Below are 13,595 nucleotides of genomic sequence, written 5' to 3'. Positions count from 1 at the left end.
ACTGCATTACAATAATATAATTACTTCTAATTAGTGAATAAACATTTACATTTGCACATACATCATTCAGCCATGACAGGGACCACCTGCCCAATAATCTGTTGGTCCCTTCACTGTTACCCATTTAGGATGAAGGTGGCTCCACACTATCATCCACATGATGTAAAAAAAACCTGATTCATCAGAACCATTAACATAACCAGCAGTTTGAGTTTGGGCGGCTCGTCTGCGTCCACTGCTCCATCCTCAGATCCTTCCTCACTTCTACTGTAACACACCAATCTTAAGGTTGACTAAAGTTGGCTAAAGTTACACTTAACATTTCTTTGTCACCGAGTTGAAGGTTCTGAGAAATTTTAAAGCTGAGTTTGCAGCGTGCCGGACTTGTGTGTTCTGGCGAAATACAAAACAAGAGTCAGTTCACGGGCAGCATTCCTCTCTGAGCAGCCGATTTGTTTAAAAGGCACAGGCCCTGCCCGTCTTTCGTCAAATATTCACCAAATGTAAAGCGTGTGTCGGTTATCAGTAAAACGTGGCGCATGTGGGGACCACAGCGATTTCTTGTCTTTTGCGTTCATTCAGTGGCAGCAACGTCACTGCAGCAGCAACATTTTGAATAGATTTGTATAAACACACATGTAGTTGGACGCCAACAATGTCGGCATTGTTGGCGTCGCTGTGTGAGGCCACGTCTAACGCAACAGGCCAAAATGTCCAACTGAAACCCAGGGTACGAAGAAAATACTCATTTGAAAGCGTTTCAATTTAACGCTAAATCTAGAGAGTGTATGTTTTCAAATCCACATGCAAACAATCCATGTGTTCAGATACAGACAATAATAAATATGATATATGAATAAAGACAAGAAAAAAACTAATCAGACATCACTGTCAGCCTGGTTTGACTTTGTGATCTGTCCTTGTTGTGTGTGTGTGTGTGTGTGTGTGTGTGTGTGTGTGTGTGTGTGTGTGTGTGTCAGATGGCGTTTTCTCCAACAGCCTGTACTGTAGTGCTGTCAGTGTTCAGCAGAGGCTGCTGCCGCCGTGTCCTTGTCCTTCCCCAAGCCGCCTATGAAAAGGCTCCAGTCCTAATTACATGAGCCACCAGGCTTCGAATTCGCCATACTCTTCTCAAATGACATTTACTAATTACTCCTTCCTTTTTTTAGAAACAGCCCGCTGGATTTTATCCAGGCCCGCTCGTGCTCATTGTCATGTAAGAACAAACAAGTTGGCTGTTGTGGCAGTCGCAGCCTATTTGATTGAATGTGAGTAAGCAAACATACAAACAGGCGCCTTAAATCCCTTTAAAGCATGATGTTGTGTTGAAGGGTTTGAATAAGCTGCAGAGAGAATCAGATGAATGGACGTACAGTATCTGGGGAGAAAACTGCAATGCAGTCATACTGGGACAAAAAGCTGAGTTGTGAAAGGCCACAACCCAGATATTTCTCTTCTTTGTTCAACCTCCAGCTGCACAACTACAGCGACACTGTAAATACACTACGTTCATATTATGGGCTGTTGGACACAAATACTCCAGCTCTGTGTGAGGGCAGGGTTTATTATTTACTGTGACACCGTTATGATTTGACGCTCTTCGCCTTCCACCCAATGCATGCTGGGATTTTCTCTCCTGTGCCCAGTGCTGCTTAGTTGGGCTTCGAGCAACACTAATGCTTTTAATAATGCCTTAAAGCCAATCTACTGTACAAGTAAACGAGTCCTCACAACCTGCTCAAGGGCTCGTCAGTGCATGTGAGGTGAGATGTGAGGATGGTGAATGTCAGGTGTTTTTTCTGGTTGCGCGCGTGGTCCGTGCTGCGTTGTATGCTAACACAGACGACCCACAGCGTGGCAGGAAGGCCTCCCCCCCACGCCCCCCCCCTGTCGACGCCGGTCAACGCTGGTCAGTCGTCCTGCCACTCACAGACCCCCCCCGCCAGACGGACGGTAACACCACTGTGTAACGGAGACGCTCCAACGCCACACGGAGGCCGGGGTCTCGCTCACGTGCAGGAAGCCATGCAAATTTCATGTGTGCTCGGTTGAAAGTTGCCCGTCCGGAGAGATTCAGCTCCTATTTATGCGTTGCTCACCGTCACGTCGTCTGATCTCGACTTTCGCCACACACACACACACACACACACACACACACACACACACACACACACACACACACACACACACACACACACACACACACACACACACGCAGCCACTACAGCCTGAACCCACCGAGCCGCTGTCGTCTCTAAATGATTAATATCATCTTCCTTTCGTTGGATAAATTGACAAAACAACAAACGCTGTTTCCTGCTCCACTCGCATGCTTCCAACGTTTGCAGCCCCCGACAAAAACGCCGCGTACTATTGGAACGCTCTATTTTAAGAGCGGGACATGAATTATAGAGGGAAGCGGCCGACAATGTGTACTGCAATCCGTTTCTAGCGACCTGAGTGCAACGTGAGAGAGACAGCGAGTCTGAGTGACCATGAGCTGCTCTTGGAGAGTCGGTGGCAGAGCCCCAGCTCCTGGCGGCGGCCCAGGCCTTTGTGATGTGTGCTGGGCGCCGCCCGCAGGGTCGCCACCTGGCCGCCGCTCGCTCCAACCTCCCCGGGAGACGCGCGCGGCGCATCCGCAGCGGGCCTGTAATTGAATTTCACACGAGTCGCCGTCGAGCTGACGGTGCGGCGATTTACCCGAGGAGCGGGAGCCGCGGACGCTGGTTTCCATCCGACGCGAGTCGGCGTCGGCGGGTTTCCTTCCACGCCGTCGCTGCTGCGTGGATCTTGAGCAGCGTGATGAAGGAGTCTTTTGTCCCACTTTGTAAGGGACGTGTTTGACCTTTACTGGGCCTCGCTGCGTCCCAGGCTGTGTGCTGACCTACAAACAGCCACACAAGCGGAGCCGTGGGTGCGAGGCATCCCAGCAGAACGCTGCCCCGGCGTCTTCAAGCACGTCCAGCTCAGGAAACTGAGAATTTACAACTTCTCAGGAAGTTACTGTAGGTACCAAATAAAGCTTCCTTAGTGTTTCCCAACAAAGGTCAGTGCCTTTGTGAAAATCTATATATATAATTATATATATATCCACTAGTGGAATGAAAAGACGGGGAAACTGTCCCCATCGTTGCTGTAGACAAGCGCTGCGCCAGTTACCCGTCACTACGAGTACGGGCAGTAATGCATCGTGGCAGAGCCCACGAAGAGCGGCCGAGGCAGGGTGTCTTCCTTCAGCTAACATGAACTCAGAGGGGACGCGTAAACAGTCCCTCCGTTACATAAGCGGCCTCTTTCTCCTCGGAGCATCTCTCGTTTCATACGCCTGTTGCCCGTCATGGCTTCTCTTTGCTCGTTGGCCGAAGCGGCGGGTGAGGGTGGCTGATGTTGCCTGATCTCCCGCTGGCCCTTGTGCACCCACATCACCTCAGATATGCATGCAGGAAACGAACCAGCGAACAGTCACACTGCACTTAGGTTGACTCGTTCCAGACAGACCGGTTTCAAACCCTAAATATCAGCATGACACGCACGTCACGTGACAGGAAATGCCTTCGCCTACTGGCCCAAGTGAAATGACTGGAAACCCCCGCGTCGGGGTTATTGCCAGTGTGCTCCCGGCAGCAGTCAATCACCCTTAAATTAAACTGCCAGCCAGTGACGGGTTAGTGGGTCACATTTAGATCCATACGCTGACCTTTCGCTCGGCCGTCTCCTCTCAGAGTGCCCATCATCAGGGCTATCAATAGGGACTAATGAGCCTTAATGGTCAAATCCTGGCCGCGTGCCATCGCTTACACTACGGCCCGGTGCTCACCAGGCCCAGGCGCTGGTGCACCTCTGTTGATGAGTGCTCCCAATAAAAGTGTTGTGATCTCAGTTGTTGCAGAGCATCAATTTTGCTGATTATTGTCAGCTAAATTGATGGAAATGAGTGGAAAAGAAAACACTATATTAATAATAAAATAATAATAAAATAATAATAATAATAATAATAATAATAATAATAATAATAATAATAATAATAATAATAATAATAATAATAATAATAATAATAATAATAATAATAATAATAATAATAATAATAATTATTATTATTATTATTATTATTATTATTATTATTATTCCTAGTACTTCACAAATGCCACATCCTCCTGGTTGAACGGGGGCTGCTGGACACTAGCGCTCGGCTATTTTGGGAAATTGCTAAGCTCTTTTTCTAAATCAAAGCGTACGTTGGCGACCTGTTTTTAAAGATTTACGCAGGGCAGGGCAGACGAGCCGGCACATATTGAGAGCTGGAGTGATGCAGCGCCGGTTTGCTTTATTGACCATAGGAAAATTATAAGCTGCTTACCCGGTGGAATCTGTTGGTTACAAACGATGGTGGTCGGCCCTGATGATATTACATGACCTGCGCAACGGCGGTGACCTTCTCACACCAAGGTCCACTGAGGTAAAAGTGTATCATCAACTTGCCACCTCTGATTTATATTTGTTTATCAAAGCGCTGCCCTTTCCAGTGTGCAGCTAATAGAATACAGATCATCACGTGCTCAATTTGTCATTGGCTTTATTGCGATCATCAACACAGACATGGGTTTTAACCACAACGACAGGGATGAAGCGCTGTAAATCAGACGCGCCCCTTCTTTCCCTGTGTTGTCTCTCATTGGATGAATCAGCTGTTGTCGCAGAAGTAAAAATCTCCCAGTGCCTTTCCAGCGCTTTTATTTCTGATATCATAATGCACTTATGAACAAATTCGGACTCTTGGGTGAGATTTTATGCATCATAATACAAATGTGCAGGCTCACCAGGGCTTACACGGAGTGACTGAGCCGTGAACTGTGAAAATGTCAGCCCCTATTAATAACAATGCTGGATCAAGCCTCAACATCCTCCCTTCATGCTGTATATTTATATGATCAACTTTCGACATATATTTGTGTCACACAGCGAGCGCAGCGCTGCCCTGATTGTGGCCTTCAGAGGGAAGCTGCAGTCCGGGGATTAATAAGCCTCTCCCAGTCGTCCTCGGTTAGACTCAAAGCCACAAAGCCACAAGGAAGCCGGGCAGCAGCCGCCTGCAGCGCATAACAACGGCTCCAACTCTGATGGAACTGGACAAGTGGATGTGAGGGTGTAATTCTTGTGGAAAAAAAAAATACTGTTTTCATGCTCCGTGGCTGTACAATTACAAAGCTCTCGTAGGGCTGCAACTGATGATTTGCTTCAGTGTTGTATTATTAATAGAACGTCAAAAGAACAAAAATAATCAGATAATGGACGAGATGACTGACAAATGATTCAGCCCAGACTTTTACCTCACTAACCTATTTACTTATTTAAGATTTTAATGATTCCTTGTGTTTGTAATATGTCGCTGTGAACGTTCAGCCTGCGTGACGTCTGTTGGTGTAAACACAGAGAGGCACCAATGGGAGAAGAAGCCTGATTGAATAGTCATTGACTTATTGGATTTCCGTTTCTGTGTTTGTTAAACACACATTTTAACGCCTGTGAGGACGCTCCCTTCACGGGCTGCATTTCCTGCAGCCGCGGAGCCGTCTCACAGCCCTGTTTGCTCCAGCCTGAGGGCTAATTGCATTTGCATAGTCCACAGGTCCCCCCCCTTGTCGCATTGTGGGTGACCTCCTCCGCTCCCGGGCGGAGGATGAAGCAGATTTTTTTAATTGTCACCCACCGGCGTCGTCCTGGACACGACGCCATCGTTGAAACTTCAGGAAGTTAAGGCTTATTAACACGCAGCTCTGAGTTCGCGGTTGTTACGAGGCAGCGATGCTAAAACCCGCGCATGCAGCGAGGCCGCGCACGAAGCCGAGGAGCAGAGAGAGACACAGAGAGGGAAGCACAGTTGACTTCCTCTGTCGTTACTCACACCTGCAGTAGGATGCAATCTCCATAGCAACAAGACTTGGCAACACTGTGCAGAGTTGATATTTGAGGTTGTGATCTTTAATACCCCCTTTCTCTCCCTTTTACTGCAGTATTTTGCAGAAATGCATTCCGCCGTGTGTTTTCCACCCATCTTCACTCTCAGCCCGTGTTAATGTCACAACCTCCCGGAAACCGTCCCTCGCTCGTCAGTACGTCGCATTGAAAATCCTCGTTAGGGCGCAACAATCCCTGCAAATCAAGCGCAGCCGGGAACAAACTGGTGCCGTGGCTCGTTTGCCCGCGTCTCTCGTTTCCCGGTCGTCCGTCGCCGAGGCCTGTTACGAGGCGCAGATTTGCATGTGTTGTTAATGATGCGCCACAGTTTCGTTTGAATCTGAACCACGTTCAGCCCCGTAGAGTCACGCGTGTGCAATACAATGGTAATCATTCACTCAGCAAAGTCAGTTTAGCAGGACGAGCTTGTTTATCTGAACCCGACTACTGAGCAACGCTTTTACCTGCTCAGCTGTAACTGACTGAAAAGGAAAGAACAAACTGAAAACACCAGAAGCATCTTCACAATGTCCTGTTTATTATTTCTTTTAAGCATCCTTGAATGCACCTTTGCCACATAATGTCCTCTCAGCTGAACATTTACTGAGCTCAGAGCCTCACGGTTGGTTTTCCGTCATCTCGGTGACCTTGAGCGTTCACTTGTGTTCAGTGCAGTGCTGCTCAGTTTGTCGCCTCTTCATCCCTTCTAAATATTCACCCAGTAGCCTGCATTTGCTTCTCTCCAGAAGTGCAGCCTCATCATGTGCTAATGATGAGCCTGGTGGCCACACAGCTCCTCCCTATGTTTGACTTGACAGCGCCATCTAGTGGCTGAGACCAAGAGCCAAGACTGCTCTAATTCATCAGTGTTGATTTGACTGTATTTTACCTCAGATGACTGGATGCTTCACAAATTACATTACATAAATATGTAAAAAACACTCCTTTATTATATTGTGTATTAAATTCAAATGTACAACTCCATCATTACATTGTACATCAAGCTTTTTATCACTTTATTTTAAACAACTCTAGTAATTAGTTCTTTCGTTTTCCTGCCTCCATGATGCAAACAAACAAAACCAGCTTGTGATCGGGGATCTCCTACCTATTCTTCCTCCCTTAGGCTTTAATGAAAGCCTACTCAGTGTGTCACAAAGTCTGTTAAACAGTGCACATATTTATTGTGTGCGTATATAGCTTGACTATCATCTGAAACCTATAGCCTTCTTCATACGTCCGTGCCTGCCATAAAAAATGCTGTCCCCAGATACAAGAGGAGAAGGCTGCTTGTCACAGTCAGTACATCAGAACAGCACTCATGGCCATGTTTGCTGGGGACCGTGCATATGCTCAAACACCAACCCACCGACTGATAGCACGCGCTGCTAATGCGCTTTAACCTGCCTCTGATGGTGGCGACGACTCCTATTCTTCCCTTCTGTCTTAAGACGCATAACATTTCCTGTAACAGCCATTTTGTAGTCATGGACACAAATAGAAAAAAAAAAAGGTAGAAAAAAATGAAAACATCATCTGTGTCCATAGCAACTGAGTCAAGTTTAGTGCTGCCAAAAATGGTTTAGGCAAAAGTCTTCTCAGAGATGTGAGATATGTGGATCTGGTGCCAGCGCCTCATACGCAGACCAGTAACCCAATCAAAGCAATGGTTTGCATGTAAAAATAATAAACATGAACTGCTGCTGCTGAGCACCGTGGCACACAAGGAATGACAGCATATATACTGATGAACACCTCGGATGCTGAATGTCTGCTGTGCGGTCTCCTGTCGGTGCTCAGTCGGAGAAACGAGCGCTCCTTTTCCCTGAAAACAGAGCAAGGCATCCTCAGGAAGCCTCTAATCCCCTTTAGAAATCTTAGTCAACTACTATAAATAGAAAGCATCCACGGTGCCCTCTGCTGGAGATTAATTTGACTCAGCGCCGTGCGCTGCACTGCATTTTGGGGCATCACGAAATGCTGCGGAATCGCTGGAAAGCCGCTTGCGCGTGGGGTTCCGCGCGTCAGCTGTTTTCTGCACTGTGACGCCGAAAGCCGGCCGTTTTTCACCGCGAAGACGTCTCCGCGCGTGCATGCCCACACCGTTCTGCAGGCAGCCAATCCATAACCTCCTCCCCGCTCGCTTTCTCCCAGGGCATCATTAGTGGGAATTACCTGGGCTCCCCAGGAAAAGCCTAATCAAGCCTCCGCTCAATTGAACGCCTCCTTTGTTTGCAGACAACACAACACAGCGAATATCCCCTTTCTGCCGCCGACTGATCGTCTATCATTAGTTTGCAACCGGCAATTATGACCCAGAAGGACGCGGCGGGGGTCCGAGGTCACTCCGGGCACCTTCCGCCGGGACGCGACCTCTTTACGCTGGCTGAGGAGGAGACGAGTGAGATAAATAGTGACAGGTGGTCGGAGGTGGAGACATGGACGAAGGAAGACAAGCTCATTTATTCTAGCAAAAGTGGAGGGTGGTCGAACAAGGAGACTATCGATCCATTTTTATTTAGCTCCACATCTTAAATAATGCACATGCAGTGATGGGGCTCCTAAAATCGGAGCCTTTCGTTGTGTCTATGTCATGCTGCAGCCTGCAAGCGTGACCCGATGATGTGTGCGCTGAACTCCTGTTTACACAATCTGATCCATTGTCCCCAGGCCGCGAGGTCACAACAAAACCACAACCTCTCCAAACTTTAGTCACCCTGCAGCAGCGGTCCGGCTTTCCCAGTAAAGAGCAATGAATGTGGACCGATGGTGCACGTGAGAGAGAGAGAGAGAGAGAGAGAGAGAGGGAGTCAGAGAGGCTGGAACAGATAAACCAGACTGGTGTGAATCTGTGGGCGACAGATGAGCAGAGGGAGAAAAGGAATTTCTGTGTGTCTGTTTGTACAGGTGACTCCTCCCCTGCCTGTGTGTGTGTGTGTGTGCGTGTGTGTCATCTGTGTGTGCGCGTGCGTGTGTGTGTGTGTGTGTGTGTGTGTGTGTGTGTGTGTGTGTGTGTGTGTGTGCGTGCGTGCCTGATGGCCCCGGTGGGAATGCGCTGCGACTAATCCCAGAGTAGAGCAGCGCAGCACAGAGGAGATGCTCGGCAGATCTCCCCTCATCCGTGTGACTGCTGTTGGCGGCTGGTGTGGAGAAGAAATCCGGAACTGGATCAGGAAGCGAGCCAGCCGTGCTTAATGTGCGCGGGACTTTTCACACCGAGGGGAGGAACTCGGCAGAGATAACGGCCACTAAAGCACACAGAGAGGTCCGCTGCCCTCCCCTCGGAGCTGCAGGAAGGTGACAGGCAGAGCTTCATTACCGGTGCTGACCTAAAGATTTGTGTTACAACAAAAGGGGCAGCGTTCGCCTGAATGTGCTCTGCTTTAAGGACAGGACACACATGATGTCTACATAAAAGTGTGATTGGTGACCTGCATGCATCTACTGCTCATTGACTTGATACATCAAAAGTGACCCTACAACTGGATTATTGAGTGAAAGTGTGTGTATTCATACATACATACGTTATGTATGTTGGTAAAGGTTTTATCATGAGCTTTGCAGTCGTTCATGGGGGAAACTAACTCCTCTGATAATGAAAGACGTGAGGCCGTTGTCCTGGAATAAACTTTATGTGAGACTTTATGAAGCTTAAACATAACATAGAACATAGAACTGTTGGCTTTCACTTTTGGAGCAAAGCCGTCCAACAATGATGGAGACAATGCGTTCAGATTATTCAACGATAATCTGAATGTTTAGGCTCAGCCAGTCAGAGACGAGGCCGCTCCGGGGCCGAGGTGGGGCCACGGTCGTATAAAAACGCTCCCGGGACGCGACTCTGCACGTTGGACGGTGCTGGATGGACGTGGAGCCGAGCGGACGCCAGCGAACGGGACGGCGCTTGGGTCCCGATGAAAAAACACCTCCTTCTGGGAATATTTGTATTTTGAAACCCTTGTTATGATGCTATGACGCTATGAAGTTTTTTTTATTCGATTTCTGACTCCTGTGAACTTTGCTACGGTGACGTCAAAGCTGCATTTGCTGTGTTGTTTTCTTGTTTATTACAAAGTGCTGTTCAGGTTAATATGTTGTCGAGCACATCTCCTTATCACTTTTCCAGACCAGCTATCTATCAAATGTTTGTTGGACGGAGAACTGATAAGGGTATGTGTCTGACACTTTGCTTCACTGCTAACTGGACACCATGTTCTGTCTCCTCCTGAAATAAACTAGTGACTGTGTCGTTCAGTCTTCATCTTTACAAATTAAACAGCTCCATTCGACCACTTTTGTCAGGTTCACACATTGTGAAGTATTTAATAATATCAAGCTGCTTTATTTAAATGTTACGATAGGAACAAACCCGATTGTCATTGAACATGGCCTTGTAGTGTTAAAGATGTACTTTTCATCATTATGTTATTCCAACGTGTGCGGGGGCATATCGTCCACCTCAGTGAATCATTTAGCATTTAGCATAATTGTGTGTTGGGTGAGTTAACATTAAAGACTAACTTCCTTCCACTTGTTTAATTTATCTTAGTTTTTCTCTTAGATTTGTCAGCATGTTATTTTTCCTCCATTTCGGTTCAAGGATTGACATTCAACAAATATGTGTATATATCCGTAAAAAGTAGCTGAAATATAAATAAATTAAAATCTTATTAATTGGTTTTGAACTAGCAAGCTGCTGCTGCTCACCAGCAGAACACTGTGGAACAGCACCAAACAGCCAGGGCCCAAATTAAAAGCGGAGTCACCACATAAATGATCATTTCTGTGCAGGGAACACAGCTGTGCTGACACGTACAGATCACAGATAGTGCAACTGCACCGGTCGACACAAGAGGGTATTGTTCCACTACTTTTGCCTCAGCTTGCTGCTGATCAGCTCCAGGTACGGTTCCTGCCTCGTACTCACAACGGTGACAACCAACGCGCCGACGCCGGCACCGTCGTGACCGCATCCAAACAGCAAAGCATCAACCTGAGCTAAAGATGCTGGACGCCGGTCACCAGACGTCGAACCGCGGATCAGGGCGTCGTTCACCTGCGCTTCACGCGCTCACCTGTCAGGAGCGGAGTCGTCAGCGGTGCCCTGTGATCTCACGGATCCACCGTTCTGCTCGCTGAACGGATCCCACTTACACATTCACAGCTGGCTTCTATGTGCACATTGTGCTGCGGAACTATTTTACAGTGATTAAGTGAAAATGAGGCCTGCGAGCAAGTGATACCTCCAAGATTAAAGAGTAACACACCTTCTAATAGGACAAACAGAGATGTCTCGCTGTATTTAAAGTCGCAAAATTTAAAGCATGACGCAGAACAGTGACGCTCCTTTGAAGTCCTTTGAATCCATCAGGAAGCCATTATTTATTGCAGTACACAGACATTTATGACTGTTTATCACCATGCGTAGATTTGCATAACAATATCTGGTGCAGTCTTCTCATCTTTAAACCAAGAGTCTCCTTCTCCGGTGACTGTTCATTCAAGGCAGACCTGCCCTGAACCTGCGAGCAGCTCATTATGCCCCAAACCCAAGGTCCGGTTTTCACGTGACCTCCAGCAAAGGAGAAGGTTGTGCAACGTAAACCAACCCTCAAATCCAAACAAATTATAGGATTTTTAAGTACAAGCTCTTATTTCAGTATTTGGCACCAGGTTTATTTTTTGCGGCAGATATTAATTTAAGTAATGAAAATCTCTCTAATGATCTGATGATGTTACATGCTGGTGATGCTATTTCTAGCATCTGTTGACGTTTTCCGCGGCGCTTGGAGTGGATGCTAAAGGTTAAATAACTAATCTCATAACGTTTCCTGTAATAGCAGCCATGGGAAGCGTGACGTGAGGAGCCATGCTGCAACTCCAAAGCTTTGGCGCACTCCGTCCTATTCTCCTGGTAACTATGGAAACCATGTGTTTTAATTAAGAACTTGATTTTTGATTGCTGACACACTCTGGGATAAATTTGTGATTTTCACACCTCCCGAGATGTGTATTTCTATAAACAAACTTGTTTACTGGCGCCGGCGTCTGTCGGCAAAGGTCACGCGGAGTTTATTTCCGCGAGCTGATCACAGATGGAAGGATCATCAATAAACCAAGAATAATGGCAGTTTAAATACATAACAGTGTGCGACGACTGTGTTTACTTCTCATGCTGGTTGTTGCATTGTCGCGCTGGTGTGTTCCTCCTTAAGGGCTGACTGATGATGGCATTGGGGTAACGTATTGGAAGAGAGGTATTCTGTGATCTGAGATAGTCAATACATCCAAAGCCCTCTCTTTAATTAGACACAAAGATGAAACCCATCTCCATGACGACACAATAAAAAGAAAAGGCGAAGGGCTGGTGTGCGTGTCGGCGAAGCAGAAAGGGCACCGCATAGCGCCGCACATACGCGTGTCATTTTGTGATATCATCACTTCGCCCTATTAATATCTGCTGCTAATTTGTTGTGTTTAAAATCGGCCGTAGCCACATTGCGACACATTGTGGAGCGCGGCTGGACAAAACACCCAGTAGACCAGCCAATGAGATGCGATTATGTCCAGGAGTTCGAAGGGAAGCAAAATGTGCAGCTCCGAATTGTTCTCAAAGCGGAACAGTGTGGATTAATAAAATCCACCTTTTAACTGGGTGGGTCACAAAATCCCCCCACGGTCCTGAGCGAAATGGAGACCACCCAGTGATGTCACGTGCTAAGTGTTTACCCAGGCATCATCTGACGCCGCTCCACGAAAACCTCCATCCGCAATGAGCGACAGATCCCATCACCACAATCCCAGGGCGGCGGCAGGACACCGGGGCGACGGAGGCCAGCAATTAAATTTTCGGAGAGAAGCCCGGTGCCTGTTGGGACCGGCTCGTGTGTGCGCTCGGCGTCGAGCCCGGTTACTATGGCTTGACACGCGGCAGAGCAACTGCCGACACTAATTGCCGCGAGCTCCTACGTCACAGTCTCGCTCACAGGAGGAAGCTATGACACAGAGGAGAAGCGGCGGAGCTGAGAGTCTACGACAGCAGCTTTAAAAAAAAAACAAAAAAAACAAAACAGGGGGGCTGCGACACTTCAGCCCGTGCCCCCGTCGGCCAGCTGCGATTCGTAAAAGCCCCGACTGCTTTATTGAACTGTGTAAGTGAGGTTCAGGGACCCCCCCCCCCCCCCCCCCCCCCCCCCACACACACACACACAGAACGCCCGCTCCATAATATTCAGGTTATTGGCCTTTTCATAGAGCAAAGGCACGAATCAATTGACCTTTTCGGCTGCGCGACGTACGAGGGGACAGGTGAGCAAATTGTGCGACACCATCAAAATGTAGAGGAGCAGAAATAAGGGGTGGAATGTTCCTGGAGGCTTTTCAAACCTGCGATGCAGAGACGTGACACGTGTGTCAGCAACAGCGGGCAAATTACACCGTGTTCATTTCAGGCGAGACTCTGCGAGAGTGAATATAAAGAAGAACGTGTGACGGTGGAGCATAACAGAAAAACACACTGAACCTGCTTTGTGTTTCCGATATTCCAGAATATTTGAACCATCATTTTATAGTATTATGGCATTACTGTATGTTTTCATTCACAGTAACTGCTACCTTTGTGCTGTGGCTCATCAGAC

This window comes from Betta splendens, chromosome 6, assembly GCF_900634795.4.
Source record: "Betta splendens chromosome 6, fBetSpl5.4, whole genome shotgun sequence".
Classification (NCBI taxonomy): domain Eukaryota; kingdom Metazoa; phylum Chordata; class Actinopteri; order Anabantiformes; family Osphronemidae; genus Betta; species Betta splendens.
Note: the sequence above shows the minus strand (reverse complement) of the source record.